The sequence below is a fragment of the Canis lupus genome, chromosome 4, assembly GCF_003254725.2.
Source record: "Canis lupus dingo isolate Sandy chromosome 4, ASM325472v2, whole genome shotgun sequence".
NCBI classification, from domain to species: domain Eukaryota; kingdom Metazoa; phylum Chordata; class Mammalia; order Carnivora; family Canidae; genus Canis; species Canis lupus.
In genome coordinates, this window is record NC_064246.1 from 10549464 (window position 1) to 10574245 (window position 24782).

Below are 24782 nucleotides of genomic sequence, written 5' to 3' on the forward strand. Positions count from 1 at the left end.
CCCGCAACACCCCCCCCACCTTCGGCCCGGGCCCGCCTGCACCTTCTCTCCGAAGGACATGCCCTCCGTCCCCCGCGGACCACCGTCCCTTCGGCCCTCAGCCCCGGGGTCCACGCTCCGCGTGCCCAGGACACCAACCAGATGGCCCGACCGCCGGGGGCCTCAGGCCCCCCGTTGGCGCCGGGCTCCGCGCTCCGTGACCCCGCGACAGCCAAGACCACGGCGACGCGGGGGCGGCCGGCACCCAGGCCCAAAGAGCCGCTCGGGACACAGCAAGACACACCACAGACACTCGCTCCGCGCCTGGGCCAGGGCGCCGCGCACGCACGCAGGCACACGGCCCCGCGGCGGTTCGGCTGATGGGCAGGAATGGGAGCGGAACGGCATCCCTGACACCGTGGCTGCGGGGCCTGCGGCTGCCAGGGCTCCTGACGCAGCTCCAGGGCCTGCGCCCCTCCGGCGGGGTGGCTGCCTCGCCCCCACAGGCCGTGTGGCCCAGCTCCGAGTGCCTGTGTCCTCCTTCCGTCTGTCTGTGTGTGTGTGTGTCGTGGGCACCTGTGTCTGTGTCCCTGCCTGTGCGACGATGGGGTCCGGCGGCGCGGGCGGCCCCGGCTTGGCTTTGAGCCAGGCGGGCTGAAGGACAGGAGAGGCCAGGGGCCGGCCGGCGCCGGCCCCGGCCCGCGGCACACCCCCCCACCCCCCCGCAGCCCCCAGCCCCCAGCGAGCGGCCCGATGTGGGGCGGCGTGCCATCCGGGGAGCCGAGCGGCGGCGACGAGCCCGACAGGCCGGGGACGGGAGCGCGCCCGGGCTCCCGCGACAGACTCGGCTCCGGGGTGCGGGACGCGTCTTGGCCCCCACCCCCCGGCCCGGGCAGGCGCCCTCCGCCACCCCGGGCGCGGCGCGGGAGGCGGTCAGTCCATCAGTCGGGCCGGCAGGCGAGCATGCAGGCAGGCAGGCAGGCGTTCAGGCGGGCCGCACAGGGCGGGCGGAGGAGGGCTGAGGAGCGGCGGGCGCCTGGCCTGGAGAGAGGCGCAGAGCAGGCTCTTGGGGCGCCCAGCGGCAGCCGCGGACGTCTACGGCCATACCACCCTGAACGCGCCCGATCTCGTCTGATCTCGGAAGCTAAGCAGGGTCGGGCCTGGTTAGTACTTGGATGGGAGACCGCCTGGGAATACCGGGTGCTGTAGGCTTTTTTTTCTTCGGCCTTCCTGTCCGTCCCTTTGCCGCCAACACCCCCCTCGCCCAACGCGGCGGCGGCGGCGGCGGCGGCGGCGGCGGCGGTGCCCTCCGGACCACCCCTGCCATGGCCCCCGCCCCGCCGGGACCACCGCAGGGCGCCGCGGGGCACCGAGGGCGCCCGCTGCACGGGCAGGACGCCACTACATACACCACACACCTCCTCTTCCTCCCAGCCCTTCAACGACGCCCACCCGCATCCTAGCCGGCCGCGCGTCCCAGGGGGCCGAGGGGGCCGAGGGGGCCCGAAGCGGCCCAGGGAGGGGACGGGGCGACAGCCGGAACCTCGGGGCTGGGGCGCGGGGGGGCGGTGCGGTCGCTGGGGGGAGACGGGTGGGGGCTGGATCCCGTCCTCGCAGGCCTGCGAGGCCCTCCGTGGGGCCGAGGGGGGGGTGGTTGGGGGCCGGGGGCCGGGGGCCGGGCCTGCCTGCGGGCCCTCCTCGCCCCGCCCCAGGCCCCGCCCCCAGGCCCGCCCCCAGCCCCTAGCAATTCCCTGGCACCGCCCCCAGCGACCAAGCCACCCAGCCACCCGCAACACCCCCCCCACCTTCGGCCCGGGCCCGCCTGCACCTTCTCTCCGAAGGACATGCCCTCCGTCCCCCGCGGACCACCGTCCCTTCGGCCCTCAGCCCCGGGGTCCACGCTCCGCGTGCCCAGGACACCAACCAGATGGCCCGACCGCCGGGGGCCTCAGGCCCCCCGTTGGCGCCGGGCTCCGCGCTCCGTGACCCCGCGACAGCCAAGACCACGGCGACGCGGGGGCGGCCGGCACCCAGGCCCAAAGAGCCGCTCGGGACACAGCAAGACACACCACAGACACTCGCTCCGCGCCTGGGCCAGGGCGCCGCGCACGCACGCAGGCACACGGCCCCGCGGCGGTTCGGCTGATGGGCAGGAATGGGAGCGGAACGGCATCCCTGACACCGTGGCTGCGGGGCCTGCGGCTGCCAGGGCTCCTGACGCAGCTCCAGGGCCTGCGCCCCTCCGGCGGGGTGGCTGCCTCGCCCCCACAGGCCGTGTGGCCCAGCTCCGAGTGCCTGTGTCCTCCTTCCGTCTGTCTGTGTGTGTGTGTGTCGTGGGCACCTGTGTCTGTGTCCCTGCCTGTGCGACGATGGGGTCCGGCGGCGCGGGCGGCCCCGGCTTGGCTTTGAGCCAGGCGGGCTGAAGGACAGGAGAGGCCAGGGGCCGGCCGGCGCCGGCCCCGGCCCGCGGCACACCCCCCCACCCCCCCGCAGCCCCCAGCCCCCAGCGAGCGGCCCGATGTGGGGCGGCGTGCCATCCGGGGAGCCGAGCGGCGGCGACGAGCCCGACAGGCCGGGGACGGGAGCGCGCCCGGGCTCCCGCGACAGACTCGGCTCCGGGGTGCGGGACGCGTCTTGGCCCCCACCCCCCGGCCCGGGCAGGCGCCCTCCGCCACCCCGGGCGCGGCGCGGGAGGCGGTCAGTCCATCAGTCGGGCCGGCAGGCGAGCATGCAGGCAGGCAGGCAGGCGTTCAGGCGGGCCGCACAGGGCGGGCGGAGGAGGGCTGAGGAGCGGCGGGCGCCTGGCCTGGAGAGAGGCGCAGAGCAGGCTCTTGGGGCGCCCAGCGGCAGCCGCGGACGTCTACGGCCATACCACCCTGAACGCGCCCGATCTCGTCTGATCTCGGAAGCTAAGCAGGGTCGGGCCTGGTTAGTACTTGGATGGGAGACCGCCTGGGAATACCGGGTGCTGTAGGCTTTTTTTTCTTCGGCCTTCCTGTCCGTCCCTTTGCCGCCAACACCCCCCTCGCCCAACGCGGCGGCGGCGGCGGCGGCGGCGGCGGCGGTGCCCTCCGGACCACCCCTGCCATGGCCCCCGCCCCGCCGGGACCACCGCAGGGCGCCGCGGGGCACCGAGGGCGCCCGCTGCACGGGCAGGACGCCACTACATACACCACACACCTCCTCTTCCTCCCAGCCCTTCAACGACGCCCACCCGCATCCTAGCCGGCCGCGCGTCCCAGGGGGCCGAGGGGGCCGAGGGGGCCCGAAGCGGCCCAGGGAGGGGACGGGGCGACAGCCGGAACCTCGGGGCTGGGGCGCGGGGGGGCGGTGCGGTCGCTGGGGGGAGACGGGTGGGGGCTGGATCCCGTCCTCGCAGGCCTGCGAGGCCCTCCGTGGGGCCGAGGGGGGGGTGGTTGGGGGCCGGGGGCCGGGGGCCGGGCCTGCCTGCGGGCCCTCCTCGCCCCGCCCCAGGCCCGCCCCAGGCCCGCCCCAGGCCCGCCCCCAGCCCCTAGCAATTCCCTGGCACCGCCCCCAGCGACCAAGCCACCCAGCCACCCGCAACACCCCCCCCACCTTCGGCCCGGGCCCGCCTGCACCTTCTCTCCGAAGGACATGCCCTCCGTCCCCCGCGGACCACCGTCCCTTCGGCCCTCAGCCCCGGGGTCCACGCTCCGCGTGCCCAGGACACCAACCAGATGGCCCGACCGCCGGGGGCCTCAGGCCCCCCGTTGGCGCCGGGCTCCGCGCTCCGTGACCCCGCGACAGCCAAGACCACGGCGACGCGGGGGCGGCCGGCACCCAGGCCCAAAGAGCCGCTCGGGACACAGCAAGACACACCACAGACACTCGCTCCGCGCCTGGGCCAGGGCGCCGCGCACGCACGCAGGCACACGGCCCCGCGGCGGTTCGGCTGATGGGCAGGAATGGGAGCGGAACGGCATCCCTGACACCGTGGCTGCGGGGCCTGCGGCTGCCAGGGCTCCTGACGCAGCTCCAGGGCCTGCGCCCCTCCGGCGGGGTGGCTGCCTCGCCCCCACAGGCCGTGTGGCCCAGCTCCGAGTGCCTGTGTCCTCCTTCCGTCTGTCTGTGTGTGTGTGTGTCGTGGGCACCTGTGTCTGTGTCCCTGCCTGTGCGACGATGGGGTCCGGCGGCGCGGGCGGCCCCGGCTTGGCTTTGAGCCAGGCGGGCTGAAGGACAGGAGAGGCCAGGGGCCGGCCGGCGCCGGCCCCGGCCCGCGGCACACCCCCCCACCCCCCCGCAGCCCCCAGCCCCCAGCGAGCGGCCCGATGTGGGGCGGCGTGCCATCCGGGGAGCCGAGCGGCGGCGACGAGCCCGACAGGCCGGGGACGGGAGCGCGCCCGGGCTCCCGCGACAGACTCGGCTCCGGGGTGCGGGACGCGTCTTGGCCCCCACCCCCCGGCCCGGGCAGGCGCCCTCCGCCACCCCGGGCGCGGCGCGGGAGGCGGTCAGTCCATCAGTCGGGCCGGCAGGCGAGCATGCAGGCAGGCAGGCAGGCGTTCAGGCGGGCCGCACAGGGCGGGCGGAGGAGGGCTGAGGAGCGGCGGGCGCCTGGCCTGGAGAGAGGCGCAGAGCAGGCTCTTGGGGCGCCCAGCGGCAGCCGCGGACGTCTACGGCCATACCACCCTGAACGCGCCCGATCTCGTCTGATCTCGGAAGCTAAGCAGGGTCGGGCCTGGTTAGTACTTGGATGGGAGACCGCCTGGGAATACCGGGTGCTGTAGGCTTTTTTTTCTTCGGCCTTCCTGTCCGTCCCTTTGCCGCCAACACCCCCCTCGCCCAACGCGGCGGCGGCGGCGGCGGCGGCGGCGGCGGTGCCCTCCGGACCACCCCTGCCATGGCCCCCGCCCCGCCGGGACCACCGCAGGGCGCCGCGGGGCACCGAGGGCGCCCGCTGCACGGGCAGGACGCCACTACATACACCACACACCTCCTCTTCCTCCCAGCCCTTCAACGACGCCCACCCGCATCCTAGCCGGCCGCGCGTCCCAGGGGGCCGAGGGGGCCGAGGGGGCCCGAAGCGGCCCAGGGAGGGGACGGGGCGACAGCCGGAACCTCGGGGCTGGGGCGCGGGGGGGCGGTGCGGTCGCTGGGGGGAGACGGGTGGGGGCTGGATCCCGTCCTCGCAGGCCTGCGAGGCCCTCCGTGGGGCCGAGGGGGGGGTGGTTGGGGGCCGGGGGCCGGGGGCCGGGCCTGCCTGCGGGCCCTCCTCGCCCCGCCCCAGGCCCCGCCCCCAGGCCCGCCCCAGCCCCAGCCCCTAGCAATTCCCTGGCACCGCCCCCAGCGACCAAGCCACCCAGCCACCCGCAACACCCCCCCCACCTTCGGCCCGGGCCCGCCTGCACCTTCTCTCCGAAGGACATGCCCTCCGTCCCCCGCGGACCACCGTCCCTTCGGCCCTCAGCCCCGGGGTCCACGCTCCGCGTGCCCAGGACACCAACCAGATGGCCCGACCGCCGGGGGCCTCAGGCCCCCCGTTGGCGCCGGGCTCCGCGCTCCGTGACCCCGCGACAGCCAAGACCACGGCGACGCGGGGGCGGCCGGCACCCAGGCCCAAAGAGCCGCTCGGGACACAGCAAGACACACCACAGACACTCGCTCCGCGCCTGGGCCAGGGCGCCGCGCACGCACGCAGGCACACGGCCCCGCGGCGGTTCGGCTGATGGGCAGGAATGGGAGCGGAACGGCATCCCTGACACCGTGGCTGCGGGGCCTGCGGCTGCCAGGGCTCCTGACGCAGCTCCAGGGCCTGCGCCCCTCCGGCGGGGTGGCTGCCTCGCCCCCACAGGCCGTGTGGCCCAGCTCCGAGTGCCTGTGTCCTCCTTCCGTCTGTCTGTGTGTGTGTGTGTCGTGGGCACCTGTGTCTGTGTCCCTGCCTGTGCGACGATGGGGTCCGGCGGCGCGGGCGGCCCCGGCTTGGCTTTGAGCCAGGCGGGCTGAAGGACAGGAGAGGCCAGGGGCCGGCCGGCGCCGGCCCCGGCCCGCGGCACACCCCCCCACCCCCCCGCAGCCCCCAGCCCCCAGCGAGCGGCCCGATGTGGGGCGGCGTGCCATCCGGGGAGCCGAGCGGCGGCGACGAGCCCGACAGGCCGGGGACGGGAGCGCGCCCGGGCTCCCGCGACAGACTCGGCTCCGGGGTGCGGGACGCGTCTTGGCCCCCACCCCCCGGCCCGGGCAGGCGCCCTCCGCCACCCCGGGCGCGGCGCGGGAGGCGGTCAGTCCATCAGTCGGGCCGGCAGGCGAGCATGCAGGCAGGCAGGCAGGCAGGCGTTCAGGCGGGCCGCACAGGGCGGGCGGAGGAGGGCTGAGGAGCGGCGGGCGCCTGGCCTGGAGAGAGGCGCAGAGCAGGCTCTTGGGGCGCCCAGCGGCAGCCGCGGACGTCTACGGCCATACCACCCTGAACGCGCCCGATCTCGTCTGATCTCGGAAGCTAAGCAGGGTCGGGCCTGGTTAGTACTTGGATGGGAGACCGCCTGGGAATACCGGGTGCTGTAGGCTTTTTTTTCTTCGGCCTTCCTGTCCGTCCCTTTGCCGCCAACACCCCCCTCGCCCAACGCGGCGGCGGCGGCGGCGGCGGCGGCGGTGCCCTCCGGACCACCCCTGCCATGGCCCCCGCCCCGCCGGGACCACCGCAGGGCGCCGCGGGGCACCGAGGGCGCCCGCTGCACGGGCAGGACGCCACTACATACACCACACACCTCCTCTTCCTCCCAGCCCTTCAACGACGCCCACCCGCATCCTAGCCGGCCGCGCGTCCCAGGGGGCCGAGGGGGCCGAGGGGGCCCGAAGCGGCCCAGGGAGGGGACGGGGCGACAGCCGGAACCTCGGGGCTGGGGCGCGGGGGGGCGGTGCGGTCGCTGGGGGGAGACGGGTGGGGGCTGGATCCCGTCCTCGCAGGCCTGCGAGGCCCTCCGTGGGGCCGAGGGGGGGGTGGTTGGGGGCCGGGGGCCGGGGGCCGGGCCTGCCTGCGGGCCCTCCTCGCCCCGCCCCAGGCCCCGCCCCCAGGCCCGCCCCCAGCCCCTAGCAATTCCCTGGCACCGCCCCCAGCGACCAAGCCACCCAGCCACCCGCAACACCCCCCCCACCTTCGGCCCGGGCCCGCCTGCACCTTCTCTCCGAAGGACATGCCCTCCGTCCCCCGCGGACCACCGTCCCTTCGGCCCTCAGCCCCGGGGTCCACGCTCCGCGTGCCCAGGACACCAACCAGATGGCCCGACCGCCGGGGGCCTCAGGCCCCCCGTTGGCGCCGGGCTCCGCGCTCCGTGACCCCGCGACAGCCAAGACCACGGCGACGCGGGGGCGGCCGGCACCCAGGCCCAAAGAGCCGCTCGGGACACAGCAAGACACACCACAGACACTCGCTCCGCGCCTGGGCCAGGGCGCCGCGCACGCACGCAGGCACACGGCCCCGCGGCGGTTCGGCTGATGGGCAGGAATGGGAGCGGAACGGCATCCCTGACACCGTGGCTGCGGGGCCTGCGGCTGCCAGGGCTCCTGACGCAGCTCCAGGGCCTGCGCCCCTCCGGCGGGGTGGCTGCCTCGCCCCCACAGGCCGTGTGGCCCAGCTCCGAGTGCCTGTGTCCTCCTTCCGTCTGTCTGTGTGTGTGTGTGTCGTGGGCACCTGTGTCTGTGTCCCTGCCTGTGCGACGATGGGGTCCGGCGGCGCGGGCGGCCCCGGCTTGGCTTTGAGCCAGGCGGGCTGAAGGACAGGAGAGGCCAGGGGCCGGCCGGCGCCGGCCCCGGCCCGCGGCACACCCCCCCACCCCCCCGCAGCCCCCAGCCCCCAGCGAGCGGCCCGATGTGGGGCGGCGTGCCATCCGGGGAGCCGAGCGGCGGCGACGAGCCCGACAGGCCGGGGACGGGAGCGCGCCCGGGCTCCCGCGACAGACTCGGCTCCGGGGTGCGGGACGCGTCTTGGCCCCCACCCCCCGGCCCGGGCAGGCGCCCTCCGCCACCCCGGGCGCGGCGCGGGAGGCGGTCAGTCCATCAGTCGGGCCGGCAGGCGAGCATGCAGGCAGGCAGGCAGGCGTTCAGGCGGGCCGCACAGGGCGGGCGGAGGAGGGCTGAGGAGCGGCGGGCGCCTGGCCTGGAGAGAGGCGCAGAGCAGGCTCTTGGGGCGCCCAGCGGCAGCCGCGGACGTCTACGGCCATACCACCCTGAACGCGCCCGATCTCGTCTGATCTCGGAAGCTAAGCAGGGTCGGGCCTGGTTAGTACTTGGATGGGAGACCGCCTGGGAATACCGGGTGCTGTAGGCTTTTTTTTCTTCGGCCTTCCTGTCCGTCCCTTTGCCGCCAACACCCCCCTCGCCCAACGCGGCGGCGGCGGCGGTGCCCTCCGGACCACCCCTGCCATGGCCCCCGCCCCGCCGGGACCACCGCAGGGCGCCGCGGGGCACCGAGGGCGCCCGCTGCACGGGCAGGACGCCACTACATACACCACACACCTCCTCTTCCTCCCAGCCCTTCAACGACGCCCACCCGCATCCTAGCCGGCCGCGCGTCCCAGGGGGCCGAGGGGGCCGAGGGGGCCCGAAGCGGCCCAGGGAGGGGACGGGGCGACAGCCGGAACCTCGGGGCTGGGGCGCGGGGGGGCGGTGCGGTCGCTGGGGGGAGACGGGTGGGGGCTGGATCCCGTCCTCGCAGGCCTGCGAGGCCCTCCGTGGGGCCGAGGGGGGGGTGGTTGGGGGCCGGGGGCCGGGGGCCGGGCCTGCCTGCGGGCCCTCCTCGCCCCGCCCCAGGCCCCGCCCCCAGGCCCGCCCCCAGCCCCTAGCAATTCCCTGGCACCGCCCCCAGCGACCAAGCCACCCAGCCACCCGCAACACCCCCCCCACCTTCGGCCCGGGCCCGCCTGCACCTTCTCTCCGAAGGACATGCCCTCCGTCCCCCGCGGACCACCGTCCCTTCGGCCCTCAGCCCCGGGGTCCACGCTCCGCGTGCCCAGGACACCAACCAGATGGCCCGACCGCCGGGGGCCTCAGGCCCCCCGTTGGCGCCGGGCTCCGCGCTCCGTGACCCCGCGACAGCCAAGACCACGGCGACGCGGGGGCGGCCGGCACCCAGGCCCAAAGAGCCGCTCGGGACACAGCAAGACACACCACAGACACTCGCTCCGCGCCTGGGCCAGGGCGCCGCGCACGCACGCAGGCACACGGCCCCGCGGCGGTTCGGCTGATGGGCAGGAATGGGAGCGGAACGGCATCCCTGACACCGTGGCTGCGGGGCCTGCGGCTGCCAGGGCTCCTGACGCAGCTCCAGGGCCTGCGCCCCTCCGGCGGGGTGGCTGCCTCGCCCCCACAGGCCGTGTGGCCCAGCTCCGAGTGCCTGTGTCCTCCTTCCGTCTGTCTGTGTGTGTGTGTGTCGTGGGCACCTGTGTCTGTGTCCCTGCCTGTGCGACGATGGGGTCCGGCGGCGCGGGCGGCCCCGGCTTGGCTTTGAGCCAGGCGGGCTGAAGGACAGGAGAGGCCAGGGGCCGGCCGGCGCCGGCCCCGGCCCGCGGCACACCCCCCCACCCCCCCGCAGCCCCCAGCCCCCAGCGAGCGGCCCGATGTGGGGCGGCGTGCCATCCGGGGAGCCGAGCGGCGGCGACGAGCCCGACAGGCCGGGGACGGGAGCGCGCCCGGGCTCCCGCGACAGACTCGGCTCCGGGGTGCGGGACGCGTCTTGGCCCCCACCCCCCGGCCCGGGCAGGCGCCCTCCGCCACCCCGGGCGCGGCGCGGGAGGCGGTCAGTCCATCAGTCGGGCCGGCAGGCGAGCATGCAGGCAGGCAGGCAGGCGTTCAGGCGGGCCGCACAGGGCGGGCGGAGGAGGGCTGAGGAGCGGCGGGCGCCTGGCCTGGAGAGAGGCGCAGAGCAGGCTCTTGGGGCGCCCAGCGGCAGCCGCGGACGTCTACGGCCATACCACCCTGAACGCGCCCGATCTCGTCTGATCTCGGAAGCTAAGCAGGGTCGGGCCTGGTTAGTACTTGGATGGGAGACCGCCTGGGAATACCGGGTGCTGTAGGCTTTTTTTCTTCGGCCTTCCTGTCCGTCCCTTTGCCGCCAACACCCCCCTCGCCCAACGCGGCGGCGGCGGCGGTGCCCTCCGGACCACCCCTGCCATGGCCCCCGCCCCGCCGGGACCACCGCAGGGCGCCGCGGGGCACCGAGGGCGCCCGCTGCACGGGCAGGACGCCACTACATACACCACACACCTCCTCTTCCTCCCAGCCCTTCAACGACGCCCACCCGCATCCTAGCCGGCCGCGCGTCCCAGGGGGCCGAGGGGGCCGAGGGGGCCCGAAGCGGCCCAGGGAGGGGACGGGGCGACAGCCGGAACCTCGGGGCTGGGGCGCGGGGGGGCGGTGCGGTCGCTGGGGGGAGACGGGTGGGGGCTGGATCCCGTCCTCGCAGGCCTGCGAGGCCCTCCGTGGGGCCGAGGGGGGGGTGGTTGGGGGCCGGGGGCCGGGGGCCGGGCCTGCCTGCGGGCCCTCCTCGCCCCGCCCCAGGCCCGCCCCCAGGCCCCGCCCCCAGGCCCGCCCCCAGCCCCTAGCAATTCCCTGGCACCGCCCCCAGCGACCAAGCCACCCAGCCACCCGCAACACCCCCCCCACCTTCGGCCCGGGCCCGCCTGCACCTTCTCTCCGAAGGACATGCCCTCCGTCCCCCGCGGACCACCGTCCCTTCGGCCCTCAGCCCCGGGGTCCACGCTCCGCGTGCCCAGGACACCAACCAGATGGCCCGACCGCCGGGGGCCTCAGGCCCCCCGTTGGCGCCGGGCTCCGCGCTCCGTGACCCCGCGACAGCCAAGACCACGGCGACGCGGGGGCGGCCGGCACCCAGGCCCAAAGAGCCGCTCGGGACACAGCAAGACACACCACAGACACTCGCTCCGCGCCTGGGCCAGGGCGCCGCGCACGCACGCAGGCACACGGCCCCGCGGCGGTTCGGCTGATGGGCAGGAATGGGAGCGGAACGGCATCCCTGACACCGTGGCTGCGGGGCCTGCGGCTGCCAGGGCTCCTGACGCAGCTCCAGGGCCTGCGCCCCTCCGGCGGGGTGGCTGCCTCGCCCCCACAGGCCGTGTGGCCCAGCTCCGAGTGCCTGTGTCCTCCTTCCGTCTGTCTGTGTGTGTGTGTGTCGTGGGCACCTGTGTCTGTGTCCCTGCCTGTGCGACGATGGGGTCCGGCGGCGCGGGCGGCCCCGGCTTGGCTTTGAGCCAGGCGGGCTGAAGGACAGGAGAGGCCAGGGGCCGGCCGGCGCCGGCCCCGGCCCGCGGCACACCCCCCCCACCCCCCCCGCAGCCCCCAGCCCCCAGCGAGCGGCCCGATGTGGGGCGGCGTGCCATCCGGGGAGCCGAGCGGCGGCGACGAGCCCGACAGGCCGGGGACGGGAGCGCGCCCGGGCTCCCGCGACAGACTCGGCTCCGGGGTGCGGGACGCGTCTTGGCCCCCACCCCCCGGCCCGGGCAGGCGCCCTCCGCCACCCCGGGCGCGGCGCGGGAGGCGGTCAGTCCATCAGTCGGGCCGGCAGGCGAGCATGCAGGCAGGCAGGCAGGCGTTCAGGCGGGCCGCACAGGGCGGGCGGAGGAGGGCTGAGGAGCGGCGGGCGCCTGGCCTGGAGAGAGGCGCAGAGCAGGCTCTTGGGGCGCCCAGCGGCAGCCGCGGACGTCTACGGCCATACCACCCTGAACGCGCCCGATCTCGTCTGATCTCGGAAGCTAAGCAGGGTCGGGCCTGGTTAGTACTTGGATGGGAGACCGCCTGGGAATACCGGGTGCTGTAGGCTTTTTTTTCTTCGGCCTTCCTGTCCGTCCCTTTGCCGCCAACACCCCCCTCGCCCAACGCGGCGGCGGCGGCGGCGGCGGCGGCGGCGGCGGCGGTGCCCTCCGGACCACCCCTGCCATGGCCCCCGCCCCGCCGGGACCACCGCAGGGCGCCGCGGGGCACCGAGGGCGCCCGCTGCACGGGCAGGACGCCACTACATACACCACACACCTCCTCTTCCTCCCAGCCCTTCAACGACGCCCACCCGCATCCTAGCCGGCCGCGCGTCCCAGGGGGCCGAGGGGGCCGAGGGGGCCCGAAGCGGCCCAGGGAGGGGACGGGGCGACAGCCGGAACCTCGGGGCTGGGGCGCGGGGGGGGCGGTGCGGTCGCTGGGGGGAGACGGGTGGGGGCTGGATCCCGTCCTCGCAGGCCTGCGAGGCCCTCCGTGGGGCCGAGGGGGGGGTGGTTGGGGGCCGGGGGCCGGGGGCCGGGCCTGCCTGCGGGCCCTCCTCGCCCCGCCCCAGGCCCCGCCCCCAGGCCCGCCCCCAGCCCCTAGCAATTCCCTGGCACCGCCCCCAGCGACCAAGCCACCCAGCCACCCGCAACACCCCCCCCACCTTCGGCCCGGGCCCGCCTGCACCTTCTCTCCGAAGGACATGCCCTCCGTCCCCCGCGGACCACCGTCCCTTCGGCCCTCAGCCCCGGGGTCCACGCTCCGCGTGCCCAGGACACCAACCAGATGGCCCGACCGCCGGGGGCCTCAGGCCCCCCGTTGGCGCCGGGCTCCGCGCTCCGTGACCCGCGACAGCCAAGACCACGGCGACGCGGGGGCGGCCGGCACCCAGGCCAAAGAGCCGCTCGGGACACAGCAAGACACACCACAGACACTCGCTCCGCGCCTGGGCCAGGGCGCCGCGCACGCACGCAGGCACACGGCCCCGCGGCGGTTCGGCTGATGGGCAGGAATGGGAGCGGAACGGCATCCCTGACACCGTGGCTGCGGGGCCTGCGGCTGCCAGGGCTCCTGACGCAGCTCCAGGGCCTGCGCCCCTCCGGCGGGGTGGCTGCCTCGCCCCCACAGGCCGTGTGGCCCAGCTCCGAGTGCCTGTGTCCTCCTTCCGTCTGTCTGTGTGTGTGTGTGTCGTGGGCACCTGTGTCTGTGTCCCTGCCTGTGCGACGATGGGGTCCGGCGGCGCGGGCGGCCCCGGCTTGGCTTTGAGCCAGGCGGGCTGAAGGACAGGAGAGGCCAGGGGCCGGCCGGCGCCGGCCCCGGCCCGCGGCACACCCCCCCACCCCCCCGCAGCCCCCAGCCCCCAGCGAGCGGCCCGATGTGGGGCGGCGTGCCATCCGGGGAGCCGAGCGGCGGCGACGAGCCCGACAGGCCGGGGACGGGAGCGCGCCCGGGCTCCCGCGACAGACTCGGCTCCGGGGTGCGGGACGCGTCTTGGCCCCCACCCCCCGGCCCGGGCAGGCGCCCTCCGCCACCCCGGGCGCGGCGCGGGAGGCGGTCAGTCCATCAGTCGGGCCGGCAGGCGAGCATGCAGGCAGGCAGGCAGGCGTCAGGCGGGCCGCACAGGGCGGGCGGAGAGGGCTGAGGAGCGGCGGGCGCCTGGCCTGGAGAGAGGCGCAGAGCAGGCTCTTGGGGCGCCCAGCGGCAGCCGCGGACGTCTACGGCCATACCACCCTGAACGCGCCCGATCTCGTCTGATCTCGGAAGCTAAGCAGGTCGGGCCTGGTTAGTACTTGGATGGGAGACCGCCTGGGAATACCGGTGCTGTAGGCTTTTTTTTCTTCGGCCTTCCTGTCCGTCCCTTTGCCGCCAACACCCCCCTCGCCCAACGCGGCGGCGGCGGCGGCGGCGGCGGCGGCGGCGGCGGTGCCCTCCGGACCCCCCTGCCATGGCCCCCGCCCGCCGGGACCACCGCAGGGCGCCGCGGGGCACCGAGGGCGCCCGCTGCACGGGCAGGACGCCACTACATACACCACACACCTCCTCTTCCTCCCAGCCCTTCAACGACGCCCACCCGCATCCTAGCCGGCCGCGCGTCCCAGGGGGCCGAGGGTGCCGAGGGGGCCCGAAGCGGCCCAGGGAGGGGACGGGGCGACAGCCGGAACCTCGGGGCTGGGGCGCGGGGGGGCGGTGCGGTCGCTGGGGGGAGACGGGTGGGGGCTGGATCCCGTCCTCGCAGGCCTGCGAGGCCCTCCGTGGGCCGAGGGGGGGGTGGTTGGGGGCCGGGGGCCGGGGGCCGGGCCTGCCTGCGGGCCCTCCTCGCCCCGCCCCAGGCCCGCCCCCAGGCCCGCCCCCAGCCCCTAGCAATTCCCTGGCACCGCCCCCAGCGACCAAGCCACCCAGCCACCCGCAACACCCCCCCCACCTTCGGCCCGGCCCGCCTGCACCTTCTCTCCGAAGGACATGCCCTCCGTCCCCCGCGGACCACCGTCCCTTCGGCCCTCAGCCCCGGGGTCCACGCTCCGCGTGCCCAGGACACCAACCATATGGCCCGACCGCCGGGGGCCTCAGGCCCCCCGTTGGCGCCGGGCTCCGCGCTCCGTGACCCCGCGACAGCCAAGACCACGCGACGCGGGGGCGGGCCGGCACCCAGGGCCAAAGAGCCGCTCGGGACACAGCAAGACACACCACAGACACTCGCTCCGCGCCTGGGCCAGGGCGCCGCGCACGCACGCAGGCACACGGCCCCGCGGCGGTTCGCTGATGGTGCAGGAATGGGAGCGGAACGGCATCCCTGACACCGTGGCTGCGGGGCCTGCGGCTGCCAGGGCTCCTGACGCAGCTCCAGGGCCTGCGCCCCTCCGGCGGGGTGGCTGCCATCGCCCCCACAGGCCGTGTGGCCCAGCTCCGAGTGCCTGTGTCCTCCTTCCGTCTGTCTGGTGTGTGTGTGTGTCGTGGGCACCTGTGTCTGTGTCCCTGCCTGTGCGACGATGGGGGTCCGGCGGCGCGGGCGGGCCCCGGCTTGGCTTTGAGCCAGGCGGGCTGAAGGACAGGAGAGGCCAGGGGCCGGCCGGCGCCGGCCCCGGCCCGCGGCACACCCCCCACCCCCCCGCAGCCCCCAGCCCCCAGCGAGCGGCCCGATGTGGGGCGGCGTGCCATCCGGGGAGCCGAGCGGCGGCGACGAGCCCGACAGGCCGGGGACGGGAGCGCGCCCGGGCTCCCGCGACAGACTCGGCTCCGGGGGTGCGGGACGCGTCTTGGCCCCCACCCCCCGGCCCGGGCAGGCGCCCTCCGCCACCCCGGGCGCGGCGCGGGAGGCGGTCAGTCCATCAGTCGGGCCGGCAGGCGAGCATGCAGGCAGGCAGGCAGGCGTTCAGGCGGGCCGCACAGGGCGGGCGAGGAGGGCTGAGGAGCGGCGGGCGCCTGGCCTGGAGAGAGGCGCAGAGCAGGCTCTTGGGGCGCCCAGCGGCAGCCGCGGACGTCTACGGCCATACCACCCTGAACGCGCCCGATCTCGTCTGATCTCGGAAGCTAAGCAGGGTCGGGCCTGGTTAGTACTTGGATGGGAGACCGCCTGGGAATACCGGGTGCTGTAGGCTTTTTTTCTTCGGCCTTCCTGTCCGTCCCTTTGCCGCCAACACCCCCTCGCCCAACGCGGCGGCGGCGGCGGCGGCGGCGGCGGCGGCGTGCCCTCCGGAACCACCCCTGCCATTGCCCCCCGCCCCCCGGGACCACCGCAGGGCGCCGCGGGGCACCGAGGGCGCCCGCTGCAACGGGCAGGAACTCCACTACATACACCACACACCTCCTCTTCCTCCCAGCCCTTCAACGACGCCCACCCGCATCCTAGCCGGCCGCGCTTCCCAGGGGGCCGAGGGGGCCGAGGGGCCCGAAGCGGCCCAGGGAGGGGTACGGTGCGACAGCCGGAACCTCGGGGCTGGGGCGCGGGGGGGCGGTGCGGTCGCTTGGGGGGAGACGGGTGGGGGCTGGAATCCCGTCCTCGCAGGCCTGCTAGGCCCTCCGTGGGGCCAGGGGGGGGTGGTTGTGGGCCGGGGGCCGGGGGCCGGGCCTGCCTGCGGGCCCTCCTCGCCCCGCCCCAGGCCCCGCCCCAGGCCCGCCCAGTCCCGCCCCAGCCCCTAGCAATTCCTGGCACCGCCCCAGCGACCAAGCCACCCAGCCACCCGCAACACCCCCACCTTCGGCCGCCCGCCTGCACCTTCTCTCCGAAGGACATGCCCTCCGCCCCTCGGGACCACCGCCCTTCGGCCTCAGCCTCCGGGTCCACGCTCCGCGTGCCCAGGACACCAACCAGATGGCCCGACCGCCGGGGCCTCAGGCCCCGTTGGCGCCGGGCTCACGCCCGTGACTCCCGCGACAGCCAAGACCACGGCGACGCGCGGCGGCCGCACCCAGGCCCAAAGAGCCGCTCGACACAGCAAGACACACCACAGACACTCGCTCCCGCCTGGGCCAGGCGCCGCGCACGCACGCAGGCACACGGCCCCGCGCGTTCGGGCTGATGGGCAGGAATGGGAGCGGAACGGCATCCCTGACACCGCTGCGGCGGGCTGCGGCTGCCAGGGCTCCTGACGCAGCTCCAGGGCCTGCGCTCCCCGGCGGGGTGGCTGCCTCGCCCCACAGGCCGTGTGGCCCAGCTCCGAGTGCCTGTGTCCTCCTTCCGCTGTCTGTGTGTGTGTGTGTGTCGGGCACCTGTGTCTGTGTCCCTGCCTGTGCGACGATGGGGTCCGGCGGCGCGGGCGCCCCGGCTTGGCTTTGAGCCAGGCGGGCTGAAGGACAGGAGAGGCCAGGGGCCGCCGGGCGCCGCCCTGCCCGCGGCACCCCCCACCCCGCAGCCCCCAGCCCCCAGCGAGCGGCCCGATGTGGGGCGGCGTACATCCGGGAGCCGAGCGGCGGCGACGAGCCCGACAGGCCGGGACGGGAGCGCGCCTGGCTCCCGCGACAGACTCGGCCTCGGGTGCGGGACGCTCTTGCCTCCCCCACCCCGGCCCGCAGGGCGCTCCGCCACCCCGGGCGCGGGCGGGAGGCGGTCAGTCCATCAGGCCGCCGGCAGGCGAGCATGCAGGCAGGCAGGCAGGCGCTCAGGCGGGCCGCACAGGGCGGGCGGAGGAGGGCTGAGGAGCGGCGGGCGCCTGGCCTGGAGAGAGGCGCAGAGCAGGCTCTTGGGCGCCCAGCGGCAGCCGCGGACGCCTACGGCCATACCACCTGAACGCGCCCGATCTCGTCTGATCTCGGAAGCTAAGCAGGGTCGGGCCTGGTTAGTACTTGATGGGAGACCGCCTGGGAATACCGGGTGCTGTAGGCTTTTTTCTTCGGCCTTCCTGTCCGTTCTGCCGCCAACACCCAACGCCAAGGCGCGCGGCGGCGCGGCGGCGGCGTGTCCTCCGACCACTCCCTGCCATGGCCCCGCCCCGCTGACCACCGCAGGGCGCCGGGCACCGAGGGCGCCGCTGCACGGGCAGGACGCCACTACATACACCACACACCTCCTCTTCCTCCCAGCCTTCAACGACGCCCACCGCATCCTAGCCGGCCGCGGCCCCGGGGGCCGAGGGCCGAGGCCCAAGCGGCCCAGGAGGGACGGGGCGACAGCCGGAACCTCGGGGCTGGGGCGCGGGCGGTGCGGTCGCTGGGGGAGACGGGTGGGGCTGATCCCGTCCGCAGGCCTGCGAGGCCCTGGGGCCGAGGGTGGTTGGGGGCCGGGCCGGGGCCGGGCCTGCCTGGGCGGGCCTCGCCTGCGCCCCAGGCTCCTCCCCCAGGCCCTGCCCCCAGGCCCGCCCCAGCCCCTAGCAATTCCTGGCACCGCCCCAGCGACCAAGCCACCCAGCCACCCGCAACACCCCCCCCCTCGGCCGGGCTCGCCTGCACCTCTCTCCCAAGGACATGCCTCCGCCCCCGCGACCACCGCCCTTCGGCCTCAGCCCGGGTCCACGCTCCGCGTGCCCAGGACACCAACCAGATGGCTCGACCGCCGGGGCCTCAGGCCCCGTTGGCGCGCCGGGCTCGCGCCCGTGACCCCGCGACAGCCAAGACCACGACGCTGGGCGGCCGGCACCCAGGCCCAAAGAGCCGCTCGACACAGCAAGACCACCACGCCCGCCGCCAGGGCGCTGCACGCACGCAGGCACACGGCCCCGCGGCGGTTCGGCTGATGGGCAGGAATGGGAGCGCGAACGCATCCTGACACCGGCTGGCGGCCCGCGCTGCCAGGGCTCCTGACGCAGCCCAGGGCCTGCGCCCATGGGTGGCTGCCTCGCCCCACAGGCCGGTGGCCCAGCTCCGAGTGCCTGTGTCCTTCCGTCTGTCTGTGTGTGTGTGTGTCGTGGGCACCTGTGTCTGTGTCCCTGCCTGTGCGACGATGGGGTCCGCGGCGCGGCGGCGCGGGCGGCCCCGGCTTGGCTTTGAGCCAGGCGGGCTGAAGGACAGGAGAGGCCAGGGGCCGGCCGCGCCGGCCCCGCCCGCGTGACACCCCCACCCCCGCAGCCCCGCAGCCCCAGCGAGCGGCCCGGGGGCGGCGTGCATCCGGGAGCCGAGCGGCGCGACGAGCCCGAGCAGGCCGGGACGGACGCGCCTGGCTCCCGCGACAGACTCGGCTCCGGGTGCGGACGCTGCCTGCCCCCCACCCGCCCGGGCAGCGCCTCGCCACCCGGCGCGGCGCGGAGGCGTCAGTCCATCAGTCGGGCCGCAGGCGAGCATGCAGGCAGGCAGGCAGGCTAGGCGAGCCGCACAGGCGGGCGGAGGAGGGCTGAGGAGCGGCGGGCGCCTGCCGGAGAGGCGCAGAGCAGGCTCTGGGGCGCCCAGCGGCACGCGGACGTTCATGGCCATCCACCCTGAACGCCCCGATCTCGTCTGATCTCGGAAGCTAAGCAGGGTCGGGCCTGGTTAGTACTTGATGGGAGACCGCCTGGGAATACCGGGTGCTGTAGGTTTTTTTCTTTCGCCTTGTTCGCCTTTGCCGCCAACACCCCCTCGCCAACGCGCGGCGGCGGCGGCGGCGGCGCGGTCCGGACACCACTCCTCATGGCCCGCCGGCTGACCACGCAGGGCGCGACCGAGGCGCGCGCTGCACCGGGCAGGACGCCCCACTACACCACACACCTCCTCTTCCTCCCAGCCCTTCAACGCACTCCCCGCATCCTAGCGGCCGCGCGTCCCAGGGGCCGAGGGGCCGAGGGGCCCGAGCGCCCAGGAGGGCCGGGCGACAGCCGGAACCTCGGGGCTGGGGCGGGGGCGGTGCGGTCCGCTGGGGAGACGGGTGGGGGTTGATCCCGTCCTCGCAGGCCTGCGAGGCCTCCGTGGGGCCGAGGGGGTGGTTGGGGGCCGGGGGCCGGGGCCGGGCCTGCCTGCGGCCCCCCGCCCGCCCCAGGCCCCGCCTTGCGGGGCTCCCCACCAGCCCCTAGATTCCCTGGCACCTGCCTACCAAGCCACCCAGCCACCCGCAACACCCCCCACCTTCGGCCCGGCCCGCCTGCACCTTCTCTCCAAGGACATGCCTCCGGCCTCGCGACCACCGTCCTTCGGCCTCAGCCCCGGGGTCCACGCTCCGCGTGCCAGGACACTAACAGATGGCTCGACCGCCGGGGCCTCAGGCCCCCGTTGGCGCCGGCTCGCCTCCGTGACCCCGGACAGCCAAGACCACGGCGACGCGGGGCGGCCGGCACCCAGGCCCAAAGAGCGCTCGGGACACAGCAAGACACACCACAGACACTCGCTCCGCGCCTGGGCCAGGGCGCGCACGCACGCAGGCACACGGCCCCGCGGCGGTTCGGGTGATGGGCAGGAATGGGAGCGGAACGGCATCCCTGACACCGTGGCTGCGGGCCTGCGGCTGCCAGGGCCTGGACGCAGCCCAGGGCCTGCGCCTCCGGCGGGGTGGTGCCTCGCCCCACAGGCCGCGTGTGGCCAGCTCCGAGTGCCTGTGTCCTCCTTCCGTCTGTCTGTGTGTGTGTGTGTCGGGCACCTGTGTCTGTGTCCCTGCTCTGCGACATATGGGGTCCGCGGCGCTGGCGGCCCGGCTTGGCTTTGAGCCAGGCGGGCTGAAGGACAGGAGAGGCCAGGGCCGGCCGCGCGCCCGCCTCGGCACCACCTCGCAGCCCCCAGCCCCCAGCGAGCGGCCCGAGTGTGGGGCGGCGGCATCCGGGAGCCGAAGCGGCGGCGACAGCCCGACAGGCCGGGACGGAGCGCTCGGCCCCTCGCGACAGACTCGCCCGGGGACGTTTGGCCCTCTCCACCCCCGGCCCGGGCGCTCCGCCACTCCCGGGCGCGGCGCGGGAGGCGGCAGTCCACTGCCGGGCCGGCAGGCGAGCATGCAGGCAGGCAGGCAGGCGGCGTCAGGCGGGCCGACAGGGCGGCGAGGAGGGCTGAGGAGCGGCGGGCGCCTGGCCTGGGAGAGGCGCAGAGCAGGCTCTTGGGGCGCCAGCCGGCAGCCGCGGACGCCTACGTGGCCATACCACCCTGAACGCGCCCGATCTCTGCTGATCTCGGAAGCCAAGCAGGGTCGGGCCAGTACTTGGATGGGAGACCGCCTGGGAATACCGGGTGCTGTAGGCTTTTTTCTTCGGCCTTCCTGTCCGGCCCTTTGCCGCCAACACCCCGCCCAACGCGGCGGCGGGCGGCGGCGTGCCCTCCGACCACCCCTGCCATGGCCCCGCCCGCGACCACCGCAGGGCGCCGCGGGCACCGGGGGCGCTGCACGGGCAGGACGCCACTACATACACCACACACCTCCTCTTCCTCCCAGCCCTTCAACGACGCCCACTCCGCATCCTAGCCGGCCGCGGCCCCAGGGGCCGAGGGGCCAGGGGCCCGGGCGCCCAGGGAGGGACGGGCGACAGCCGGAAATCCCGGGCTGGGGCGCGGGCGGTGCGGTCGCTGGGGGAGACGGGGGGGATCCCGCCTCGCAGGCCTGCGAGGCCTCCGTGGCCGAGGGGTGGTTGGGGGCCGGGGCCGGGGCCGGCCTGCCTGCGGGCCCCTCGCCCCGCCCCAGGCCCCGCCCCCAGGCTCCCGCCCAGGCCCGCCCGCCCTAGCAATTCCCTGGCACCCGCCCCAGCGACACAAGCCACCCAGCCACCCGCACACCACTCGTGCCCGGGCCGCCTGCACCTTCTCTCCAAGGACATGCCCTCCGCCCCCGCGACCACCGTCCCTTCGGCCTCAGCCTCGGGTCCACGCTCCGCGTGCCCAGGACACCAACCAGATGGCTCGACCGGCCGGGGCCTCAGGCCTCCCGGCGCGGCTCGTGGCCGTGACCCCGCGACAGCCAAGACCACGGCGACAGCGGGGCGCTGGCACCAGGCCCAAAGAGCCGGACACAGCAAGACACACCACAGACACTCGCCCGCTGGGCCAGGGCGCCGCGACGCAGGCACACGCCCGCCGCGTTCGGCTGATGGGCAGGAATGGGAGCGAACGGCATCCCTGACACCGTGGCTGCCCTGCGGCCGCCAGGGCTCCTGACGCAGCTCCAGGGCCTGCGCCTCCGGGGCGGGTGGCTGCCTCGCCCCACAGGCCGTGGTGGCCCAGCTCCGAGTGCCTGTGTCCTCCTTCCGTCTGTCTGTGTGTGTGTGTGTCGGGCACCTGTCTGTCCCTGCCTGTGCGACGATGGTCCGGCGGGCGGCCCCGGCTTGGCTTGAGCCAGGCGGGCTGAAGGACAGGAGAGGCCAGGGCCGCCGGGCGCCGCCCTCGCCCGCGACACCCCCCACCCGCAGCCCCCCAGCCCCAGCGAGCTGCGTGGGGCGGCGTGCTATCCGGGAGCCGAGCGGCGGCGACGAGCCCGACAGGCCGGGACGGAGCGCGCCCGGCTCCCGCGCTTGACTCGCCGGGGGTGCGGGACGGTTTGCCCCACCCCCGGCCCGGGCAGGGCTCCCGCCACCCCGGGCGCGGCGCGAGGCGGTCAGTCCATCAGTCGGGCGCAGGCGAGCATGCAGGCAGGCAGGCAGGCGGCAGCGGGGGCCGCACAGGGCGGGCGAGGAGGCTGAGGAGCGGCGGGCGCCTGCCTGGAGAGAGGCGCAGAGCAGGCTCTTGGGCGCCCAGCTGCAGCCGCGACGCCTTCACGGCCATACCACCCTGAACGCGCCCGATCTCGTCTGATCTCGGCTACAGGGTCGGGCCCTGTTAGTACTTGGATGGGAGACCGCCAATACCGGGTGCTGTAGGCTTTTTTTTCTCGGCCTTCCTGTCCAGTCCCTTTGCCGCCAACACCCTCGCCCAAGGCGGGCGGCGGCGGGGCGGCGGGGCGGTGCCCTCCGACCACTCCTGCCATGGCCCCTCGCCGGGACACGCAGGCGCTCGCGACCGAGCTACGGACGCGAGACGCCACTACATACACACACACTCCTCTCTCCCAGCTTCAACGACGCCACCGCATCCTAGCGCCGCGCTGCCCCAGGGGCCGGGCGAGGGGGCCCGGCGGCCCAGGAGGGCGGGGCGACAGCCGAACCTCGGGGCTGGGGCGCTGGGGCGCTGGTGTCTGGGAGAGACGGGTGGGGCTGATCCTCCGTCCTCGCAGGCCTGCGAGGAGCCTCCGTGGGGCCGAGGGGGTGGTTGGGGCCGGGGCCGGGGGCCGGCCTGCCTGCTGGGCCTCCCGCCCCGCCCCAGGCCCCGCCCCCAGGCCCGCCCCAGCCCCTAGCAATTCCTGGCACCGCCCCCAGCGACCAAGCCACCCAGCCACCCGCAACACCCCCACCTTCGGCCCGGGCCCGCCTGCACCTTCTCTCCGAAGGACATGCCCTCCGTCCCCGCTGACCACCGTCCTTCGGCCTCAGCTCCCGGGTCCACGCTCCGCGTGCCCAGGACACCAACCAGATGGCCCGACCGGGGCCTCAGGCCCCCAGGCGCCTGGCTCCGCTCCGTGACCACAGCCAAGACCACGGGGCGACGCGGGGCGGCGGCACTCCAGGCCAAAGAGCCGCTCGACACAGCAAGACACACACAGACACTCGCCTGCGCCCTGGGCCAGGGCGCGCGCACGCACGCAGGCACACGGCCCCGCGCGGTTCGGCTGATGGGCAGGAATGGGAGCGGAACGGCATCCCTGACACCGTGGCTGGGGCCTGCGGCTGCCAGGGCTCTGACGCAGCCCAGGGCCTGCGCCTCCGGCGGGGTGGCTGCCTCGCCCCCACAGGCCGTGTGGCCCAGCTCCGAGTGCCGTCCTCCTTCCGTCTGTCTGTGTGTGTGTGTGTGTAGTCGGGCACCGTGTCTGTGTCCCTGCCTGTGCGACGATGGGGTCCGGCGGCGCTGGCGGCCCGGCTTGGCTTTGAGCCAGGCGGGCTGAAGGACAGGAGGAGCCAGGCCGGCCGGGCCGGCCCCGGCCCGCTGCACACCCCCACCCCCGCAGCCCCCAGCCCCCAGCGAGCGGCCCGATGTGGGCGGCGTGCCATCCGGGGGAGCCGGCGCACGAGCCCGACAGGCCGGGACGGACGCGCCTGCCCTCGCGAGCAGACTCGGCTCCGGGGTGCGGACGCGTTTGGCCCCCACCCCCCGGCCCGGGCAGGCGCCCTCCGCCACCCCGGGCGCGGCGCGGGAGGCGGTCAGTCCATCAGTCGGGCCGGCAGGCGAGCATGCAGGCAGGCAGGCAGGCGTTCAGGCGGGCCGCACAGGGCGGGCGGAGGAGGGCTGAGGAGCGGCGGGCGCCTGGCCTGGAGAGAGGCGCAGAGCAGGCTCTTGGGGCGCCCAGCGGCAGCCGCGGACGTCTACGGCCATACCACCCTGAACGCGCCCGATCTCGTCTGATCTCGGAAGCTAAGCAGGGTCGGGCCTGGTTAGTACTTGGATGGGAGACCGCCTGGGAATACGGGTGCTGTAGGCTTTTTTTCTTCGGCCTTCCTGTCCGTCCCTTTGCCGCCAACACCCCCCTCGCCCAACGCGGCGGCGGCGGCGGTGCCCTCCGGACCACCCCTGCCATGGCCCCCGCCCCGCCGGGACCACCGCAGGGCGCCGCGGGGCACCGAGGGCGCCCGCTGCACGGGCAGGACGCCACTACATACACCACACACCTCCTCTTCCTCCCAGCCCTTCAACGACGCCCACCCGCATCCTAGCCGGCCGCGCGTCCCAGGGGGCCGAGGGGGCCGAGGGGCCCGAAGCGGCCCAGGGAGGGGACGGGGCGACAGCCGGAACCTCGGGGCTGGGGCGCGGGGGGGCGGTGCGGTCGCTGGGGGGAGACGGGTGGGGGCTGGATCCCGTCCTCGCAGGCCTGCGAGGCCCTCCGTGGGGCCGAGGGGGGGGTGGTTGGGGGCCGGGGGCCGGGGGCCGGGCCTGCCTGCGGGCCCTCCTCGCCCCGCCCCAGGCCCCGCCCCCAGGCCCGCCCCCAGCCCCTAGCAATTCCCTGGCACCGCCCCCAGCGACCAAGCCACCCAGCCACCCGCAACACCCCCACCTTCGGCCGGCCCGCCTGCACCTTCTCTCTCCGAAGACATGCCTCCGTCCCCGCGACCACCGCCCTTCGGCCTCAGCCTCGGGTCCACGCCGCGGCTCCAGGACACCAACCAGATGGCTCGACCGCCGGGGCCTCAGGCCCCGTTGGCGCCGGCTCCGCGCTCCGTGACTCCCGCGACAGCCAAGACCACGGCGACGCTGGGGGCGGCCGCACCCAGGCCCAAAGAGCCGCCCGGGACACAGCAAGACACACCACAGACACCGCCCGCGCCTGGGCTAGGCGCGCGCACGCACGAGGCACACGGCCCCGCGGCGGTTCGGCTGATGGGCAGGAATGGGAGCGGAACGGCATCCCTGACACCGTGGCTGCGGGGGCCTGCGGCTGCCAGGGCTCCTGACGCAGCCCAGGGCCTGCGCCTCCGCGCGGGGTGGCTGCCCGCCCCACAGGCCGCGGTGGCCCAGCTCCGAGTGCCTGTGTCCTCCTTCCGCTCTGTCTGTGTGTGTGTGTGTCGTGGGCACTGTGTCTGTGTCCCTGCCTGTGCGACGATGGGGTCCGGCGGCGCGGGCGGCCCCGGCTTGGCTTTGAGCCAGGCGGGCTGGGGCGGACAGAGGCCAGGGCCGCCGGCGCTGGCCCCTGCCCGCGGCACACCCCCCACCCCCGCAGCCCCAGCAATACGTAACTGGAACGCGACAAC

The 24782-nt window shown here is 75.9% G+C and overlaps 11 non-coding genes and 2 pseudogenes across 11 annotated transcripts; all 13 read left to right on the forward strand.

Annotated features, from left to right (window-relative positions):
- Nucleotides 1-1072: 1072 nt before the first annotated feature.
- On the forward strand, nucleotides 1073-1191 carry LOC118354639 (5S ribosomal RNA). The gene has a single exon (XR_004815518.1). It is a non-coding gene; the product is annotated as a 5S ribosomal RNA (ribosomal RNA).
- A 1646-nt stretch (nucleotides 1192-2837) lies between these two features.
- Nucleotides 2838-2956, forward strand: LOC118354640 (5S ribosomal RNA). The gene has a single exon (XR_004815519.1). It is a non-coding gene; the product is annotated as a 5S ribosomal RNA (ribosomal RNA).
- A 1652-nt stretch (nucleotides 2957-4608) lies between these two features.
- Nucleotides 4609-4727, forward strand: LOC118354641 (5S ribosomal RNA). The gene has a single exon (XR_004815520.1). It is a non-coding gene; the product is annotated as a 5S ribosomal RNA (ribosomal RNA).
- A 1652-nt stretch (nucleotides 4728-6379) lies between these two features.
- LOC118354648 (5S ribosomal RNA) lies at nucleotides 6380-6498 on the forward strand. Its single transcript, XR_004815527.2, has one exon. It is a non-coding gene; the product is annotated as a 5S ribosomal RNA (ribosomal RNA).
- Nucleotides 6499-8138: 1640 nt separating this feature from the next.
- On the forward strand, nucleotides 8139-8257 carry LOC118354642 (5S ribosomal RNA). Its single transcript, XR_004815521.1, has one exon. It is a non-coding gene; the product is annotated as a 5S ribosomal RNA (ribosomal RNA).
- A 1628-nt stretch (nucleotides 8258-9885) lies between these two features.
- Nucleotides 9886-10004, forward strand: LOC125755021 (5S ribosomal RNA). Its single transcript, XR_007410462.1, has one exon. It is a non-coding gene; the product is annotated as a 5S ribosomal RNA (ribosomal RNA).
- A 1641-nt stretch (nucleotides 10005-11645) lies between these two features.
- Nucleotides 11646-11764, forward strand: LOC118354645 (5S ribosomal RNA). Its single transcript, XR_004815524.1, has one exon. It is a non-coding gene; the product is annotated as a 5S ribosomal RNA (ribosomal RNA).
- A 1646-nt stretch (nucleotides 11765-13410) lies between these two features.
- Nucleotides 13411-13527, forward strand: LOC125755022 (5S ribosomal RNA). Its single transcript, XR_007410463.1, has one exon. It is a non-coding gene; the product is annotated as a 5S ribosomal RNA (ribosomal RNA).
- A 1647-nt stretch (nucleotides 13528-15174) lies between these two features.
- LOC112660925 (5S ribosomal RNA) lies at nucleotides 15175-15293 on the forward strand. The gene has a single exon (XR_003137316.1). It is a non-coding gene; the product is annotated as a 5S ribosomal RNA (ribosomal RNA).
- A 1607-nt stretch (nucleotides 15294-16900) lies between these two features.
- Nucleotides 16901-17017, forward strand: LOC125755023 (5S ribosomal RNA). Its single transcript, XR_007410464.1, has one exon. It is a non-coding gene; the product is annotated as a 5S ribosomal RNA (ribosomal RNA).
- A 1508-nt stretch (nucleotides 17018-18525) lies between these two features.
- Nucleotides 18526-18641, forward strand: LOC125755024 (5S ribosomal RNA; annotated as a pseudogene).
- Nucleotides 18642-20148: 1507 nt separating this feature from the next.
- On the forward strand, nucleotides 20149-20260 carry LOC125755025 (5S ribosomal RNA; annotated as a pseudogene).
- A 3140-nt stretch (nucleotides 20261-23400) lies between these two features.
- LOC118354647 (5S ribosomal RNA) lies at nucleotides 23401-23518 on the forward strand. The gene has a single exon (XR_004815526.2). It is a non-coding gene; the product is annotated as a 5S ribosomal RNA (ribosomal RNA).
- The last annotated feature ends 1264 nt before the right edge of the window (nucleotides 23519-24782 follow it).